Here is a 7,559-nt window from a genome sequence, read left to right as displayed (position 1 = left end):
CACACACACGAAGCCCGAGAATTAAGTTCGCGAGCTCATCCTAGTAAAAGTGCTATATACCTCATTGCTGAATATCTCTATGGTCACCTTCAAAGCACCTTCCCTTGAGAAGCTATTCACCAATGCCAGCGTCCAGTCCACCCTTCAAAGGAATTGGGGACTCTTTTTCTGGAATGGCCATCAGAGCTGTCATCATATTACCCTTGAGGTCCTGAATGTCATCAAAATGTCTTCCTTTCAATATTTCCTTTTCTTCAGGTAAAGAAAGAAGTCATTGGGGGCCAGATCAGGTGAGTAGGGAGGGTGTTCCAATGCGGCTATTTGTTTACTGGCTAAAAACTCCCTCACAGACAGTGCTGTGTGAGCTGGTGCATTGTCGTGATGCAAGAGCCATGAATTGTTGGCAAAAAGTTCAGGTCGTCTAGCTTTTTCATGCAACCCTTTCAACATTACCAAATAGTAAATTTGGTTAACTGTTTGTCCAGTTGGTACAAATTCATAATGAATAATTTCCCTGATATTAAAAAAGGTTAGCAATATCATTGTAATGTTTGTGAACTTATTTGTCAAACCATATATATAAAACGTATACAAGTGGACACTTTGGTCAATGTTGCTCAAGGAGTAGTTTGCCATAATCAGAAGTGCCTGGACGCTGATGGTAACCACTTTGAGCCCCTCTTGTAATTGCAGAAGTCAAACGTGACTTGTAGTCATCTTTTGTTATTGGTATATATTGCGTATTACAATTTTAGTACAGTTTTTTCTTTCTTAAAATATGTATACATTTTTTGCACCCTCTGTGTATATATACACATTGAAAGACAATAAAGGGGTAAGTTGACTTACATACAGATATAAAAGTGAATATATATTAAATATTTTATTTTCCTCATAATCAGTGAGAGAACCACATAGAAAAGGTTAAAAAAAAACAGACACAGTTCTGGATCAGGAGCATTAAGATAAATGTTTACATGGAAGTAATATTGGTGTTTCTACCAGAGGAGAAGGGGAGTCTGTTGATCTTGTAGAGGACAGGACTGACTTTGCTTGTCTATAGAATTATTTTGCATTTCTATTAGATGTCTACCACTTATAGAATTGTAAAATAGCTCAAAGACAGTGAGAGACTAAAATCAAATAACCTGGCAAGTTGTCACCTAAACATAGAAAAACATCATAGTTTTTCATTGAAGGACGCTCTTTTTCCTACATATATTTCTGTCAAGGAATATCTAGCAGTGACCCACTGAAGCCCCTTTGGGAAATGACTTTCAAAGTCGCTGCCTTCCTGTATGTGTGCCAATCATGGGAAATGAAAAAAGGCAGATGTTGAACTTGAATTCCAGATACTGCTCAGTTTATATGTATGCAAACATTTTGAGAACTTATGTATCCTCTACGGGCAGGAATTATTTAATGTTATCAAATGTTGATTTTTGGAGCAGTAGGTAGTAACTCCAGACTGGAAGAATAACAAAACACATTTTTATTTCTGCTGAGAAATATTAGCCAAAAATAAGCAACCTGTCCATATGACCATAATTTTAAGTCTATCATTTTCTATTTCCTGTGCTATTTAAGTTTGGTTATCCTTTGAGATATTGTTTCCTACACATTGAAAATGATGCCATAAACTTTCTGGAAAGTGTCGGTGTGTATCAATACTGAAATCTCATTAACAGATACTTTCCTGCTACTGAGAGCTGATGGACAACATAATTTGTATGATCCATAACCATATGATTTCTGGAAAATCCTATTAAGATAAAAGGGCTGAGGAGTATGGGGCTGGCCTGATTCCCAATGTTGTCTAGCTGAACCAAAGAGATGAATGTGGATACTAAGTGGAGAAAAAGGCAGCCATGGGTGTGCTGAGGATGTGTGAGAAAACACCAGAGGATAATTCATTGTTACTGTTTTCAAAAGCGACAGAACTCAAAGGGGACAATTTTTGAAAACCACATGATGTAGAGAAAGATAAGGCAGATATTTCCAATTTGTCATTCTGCAGCAAATTCAACATATTCTTTTCAATGATTCCTACCTTTTTTTGTGTGATTTTCCTCTCTCTTAGACAAGGGGTACAAAGATTCTTGTACACACATGTATTTAACTTTCAGAAGTTATTCCATAGCTGGTAAAGCATGGCTTAGGAAAGAAAAGAGCTACAAGGTTTCATTATAACATTATCTCATTCTAGCTTGGAAAGAAAGCCAGCCATGAAAAAAAAAATGTGATTTTTCTTTTCACTGAAGGGGCTGCCCATCACCAGGGTTTTTAAGAGATGTAAAGAATTGAACACCTGAAAATTTTTCTTTTCTATAATGAGCTGACTGGTAGACCTCACTGAGGTGCTGCAAGGAAGTTGAAAAGCAGCCTTTGCTTTCTTGGTTATAATGAGACTTTTGGCACAAGGTAAATTTATAATAATGTATTGAATCTTGGAAACATTCTGTTGTTGTTTCTTATTGAGGAGAGAGCTGAGATAGTAATGGCCTCATTCAATAGATTGAAAGAGTCTTTCTTTGAGCTTGACAGCTGTTGGATGGGTTCATTAAGAATAAAGGACTATTACTGAAGACAAAATCACATTAGTTACCCTGCTTCAGCTGTGAGGGTTAATGTCCACCTGGGGTGCTGGGGTCCAGGGTTAGAATATATGTCTTTTATCTATTTTCTTGTACAGACCAGAACATTTCTTCTGTTGGGATTTTAAAAAACCAAGTGACCTGGTTTGATTAAATATATTATGTTTCCAATCTAAGAAACTATGAGGTCCTCCAGTTTTGGGGTACATGGCTTTAAAATAGTACTTTATAAAGAAACTGAAGAAAAATCAATCATTCTACCATTCTGACATCAGAAGCTACGATTGAGCACCCTGAGTATTCTCATAGTTTCTGCCCTGCCCTCGTTGATAGTGTTTGATTACACAGGGAAATGTGAGTTGATAAGAACCAAAACAGAATCTTCAAATCAATATTTTTCTTTTAATTTTGGGTGTCAAAATCACAGAACACACACACACACACACACACACACACACACACACACATACACACATCTCAGTAAATTTATAGAAAACAAAACAAAACAATAGGAACCAACATTTTAATGAGTATTTCCGGGATTGTACTCAGTGAGACTCATTTCAATAACTTCTAATGTCTCTAGTTCTATAGATACTATATTAAGTTATATTTAAGTCTCAGTTAAATCACAGCTAATCTTCTTATATGCAGTAAACTTCAATTTAATATATTTGCATATATACAAATATTGTGTGTATATATACAAAATACAAAATATTGTGTGTATATATGTATAGCATATATGTGTATATACATGTATGTATAACATGTTACATATCTTATTGACATATTACATCCTTCCCGGGGCATTCCAATGAACTGAAGCCTGGATCACTGATGAGCTGTGTTTGGAAACTAGCAAAATTTATCCCAAATGTGAAGAACTTAAATAAGATAAAGAATTATGTTCCATTACATAAAAGAAGTCAGGAAACAGGTGGTTTGGACTTGGATGATGGCTTTATGGGCCTCGGGACCCAAGCTTTTTGTCTCATTGTGCCCTACTACCTATATCCTGGTCTCCATCTTTAGGTTACCTCATTGTCCCAAGATGACTGTTGGAGCTTTCTGCACTCCAGGCATAAAGCAGAAAAAAGGTGGGAAGGGCAAAGGTGGGCCTGCCAGCTCAGTCAGCCTCCGTCAAGGAGTATTTAGAGCGGCGGGCCATGGGGAAGGTAAGAGGTGAAAGATAGGATTTTTTTTTGTAACGCATAAAAAAACACATACCAGTTAAGTATTAATAGCATAGTGTACTACATGAAATTTTACCATTGTTTCTTTTTCCTAGGACCTGACAATGTAAAATTGAATAAGAAATAGACAAATACTTGAAAGATCCCTGTAATACCTATATTTAATATTAACTTCCAAAAAATAATACTTGCTGGGCTGGCCTAGTGGCGCATTGGTTAGCAGTTGGCTTGGGACGCCAGCTCTGAGCAGCAGGGCCCTGGTTTGGATCCCACAGGAGGGCCAGTGACGCTGCGCCCTCTACAGTTAAGACGGTGAACAACAGCTCGACCTGGAGTTGGGCAGCCGTGAGTCACCTGTGATGGTATAGGCTGCAGAGGGGCTGGCCGGCAGCTGGCATGCGCTTTCGTAAGCTGCCTGAGTTACCATGAGCAGCTGTTCAATGGCCGGTGAGTGACTGCCTCACCCGGGAAGGGCGCAATGATAATACCAACAGGGTCAGTGAAGCAACGTCCTCCACAATTAAACTGAAGAACAAAAAGACAGCAACTTGTCTGTTCCCCTTTTTCGAGTCCCCAATGTGGTTCCCCTCCCCCAATTTCCCAATAAAATCTTTAAAAATAATAAAATAAATTTAAAAAGTAAATAGTACTTGCTAATATACTAATATTGAAGTTACCCATGGAGGACATTGCTAAAGCACTCTCTACACAGACTAAGCTGGTAGTCCTGGTTTTGCACTATTAAAAAAAGGGGATCCCTTATTATTATTTCCATCCCCCCTCATCCCACTTAGACCCAATGCTTCTAAAGAAGTGACAACCACAAAGAAATTGTCTTTCATAAGTAGGAATTAATGTTTCCCAATTTTGCCTCAGCCTAAGATCTTTATACATTTTTATCAATAAAGTTATAATATTCTACATGAAAATATCATATTACATATAATAATTTAGTATCTGATGTATGCTATCAATATATTATATTTAGCAAATATATTTACAGTAAAAGGCAAAGAGATTATATTATTATAGCTTGTAAAACCTGTATTACTTTAAGTTAAAGTATCATAATATAAAAAAACATTTTATAATTCTTTTAGAAAACTGAATCTTTTTTTTATTCTGTTAACCTTATTACTATCAACAAAACAAGAAAGGAGGGGTGAAAATTCATTCAATCTGTTCCTTTTCCCAAGTCCATTTGCTTTTAGTAAATTTGCATAGTCCCCACACACATTGCTCATAAAAATATTCTCTTATTTTAGCAATTCCCAAAAGGTGTGGACCCCAACACTTTTCCAGTTTTCAAATATGCTAACAGTTTTTCATTTGACATGTACATAGATCTGTGACTTTCAGCCTTTAGTGGTTGGGGATGATTTACAAGGAATGTGCTATTAATATTCACCTATAACATTTATAAGCGTGTCAAAGAGTTGAACACACGTAGAAACACTATATGCTTCTCTGTCTCACCTGCTAAGACAAAGTGCTTGTAAGATGAGAATCCAGTATGTGCATCCAAGAGAAGTAATTTCCTCTCAGCATCACTTTTTAGGTACAGCTATCATTCCTGTCTAGCTTCAAATTATACACCTGAAGAATTACATCTTGTTTTAAACGTCAAGAGTTTATCCTCCTAATAGAAGACTAGAGTCTAAACAAAACTGAACTATTTGAGGTTATTTTAATTCTGATTCTTAATTTTTAAAATCAGAGAGCATGGCATTTCATTATTGGCCAGTTTACTCTTGCTCATATATTCCAAGTGTGGCTGTTTAAGAATAGTTCATTTTGGAGTTTCCTGTTATACCTTCTGTACACTGCTTAGAACATAATTTCTAACATTTACTTTTTTTATCCATTTTTTTCATCATTAATCTTGGGAATATCTTTATGTCTACAAAGGAAATGCTGTAACATAAAGTTAGTTTTTTGTTAATGAAAAGGACAAGTTTTAGGGCTTATTTTATATATATATATATATATATATATATATATACACACACACACATATATAATGAAATATTTTGTCTTAAAGAATGGCATTGAATGGCTATTAAAAGATAAGGCATTCAATAACTGATAGTGAGGTAGTTATTTGAAAAATAAATTTTCACCTTAGGATATTTTAAGAAAGGAAAACTGTATTAAAATTGTAATACTCAATATATACCAATAACAAAAGATGAATACAAGTCACATTTGACTTCTGCAAGTACAAGAGGTGCTCAAACTGGTTCCCATCAGTGTCCAGACACTTCTGATTACAGCGAACTACTGCTTGAGCAACGTTGACCAAAGTGTCCACTTATATACATTTTTTTGGCACCCCAGTATGTGTGTGTATACATACATATATATCAGTAAGTTTGGAACTATATGCAACTTAGAACAACAAAGCTATAACCTGTGATCACACTATGTGCCCATTATGTGTTGGCTGGGACTCTTCTCTTCACCTTCAGTCCATGACAGGCTGACAAAGCAGGTACAGGTAGGACATAGATGTCTGCTGTACCAAGGAAAAGAGGAATAGGAAAGGTCTTGCATTGGCAATTAAATGCTCCAATGCCACACTGACAGTCATGACTTCCACTAACCCTTCACTGGCCAGAATTAGTCATATGACCCTTGCAATATTGTGATTTATAAGAAATATATATTTGGTCATTCAGATGACCAAATATATATTTCTCATGTGTATTTGGCTTTTGTCCACAGTTTCTGGGTCACAGCTCCCAAATCCCTTGGAAATTCCTGAGAAATGACAGCAATAGGAACATCATTCATTTGTTGTAATATTTGGCCTCTTGCTCTCCTTTCCTGAAAAAGCCTCAGAGCTATAAAAGTGAAATGGGTGTCTTGGTATTCATACAAGCCCTTTTTCACCACAACTGGGCTTATGTTAATGAGGTGACTTTTGGAAATCACCTAAGGATGGGAGATGGTTGCCAGGGGAACCAACCATGAACAGAAGGGTAGAAATTTCAGTCCCACCTGATTTTAAGGAAGGGAAAAAGGATTGCAGGTTGAATCAATGACCAATTATCAATGATTTAATAAGTCATGCTTATGTAATGAAGTCTCCATAAAAACCCAAAGGAGGGGGTTAGAAGAGCTTCCAGGTTGGTGGACCAGAGTGCTTTCACGTGCCACCATGCCGGGCTCCAAACTCCACCAGGACAGAAGTTCCTTTGTTACCTTGCCCTCTGTACCTCTTCATCTGGCGGTTGATTTGTATCCTTTAATATCATTTGTAATGAACTGGTAATGTAGTGAGTAAACGGGTTTCCTGAGTTCTGTGGGTTGCTCTAGTAAATTAATAAAACCCAAGAAGGGGCCTGTGGGAACCTGTGATTTATAACCAGTTGGTCACAAGCCCAGATAACAACCTGGGATGACATTGGCTTCAGAATTGGAGGGCAGTCTTGTGGGACTGAGCTGTATATCTGTGGAATGTGATGTTATCTCTGAGTGGATATTGCCAGAACTGGGTTGAGTTAAATTGTAGGAAACCCAGCTGGTGTGAGGGAAAAAAACACTCTGCACACATTGGAACAGGGTATCACAGGCTAATAGCCCAGAGCGAGCAGGGCCCCATTCACAAGCAAATCAGAGTATGCAATATTTCTATGTGCCTTAAAGGGACAAGTTGGATATACTTGTTAAACCAAATATTTGGCCCAGTTTGCCTCCTGAAGCAAAATAAACTCATTCCCTCCCCAATGAAAAGGAACAGAAAATCCCGGTTAACAATGACATTCTG

This window comes from Hipposideros armiger, unplaced genomic scaffold (assembly GCF_001890085.2).
Source record: "Hipposideros armiger isolate ML-2016 unplaced genomic scaffold, ASM189008v1 scaffold_89, whole genome shotgun sequence".
In the NCBI taxonomy this organism is placed as follows: Eukaryota; Metazoa; Chordata; class Mammalia; order Chiroptera; family Hipposideridae; genus Hipposideros; species Hipposideros armiger.
This window is presented reverse-complemented; position numbering follows the sequence as displayed.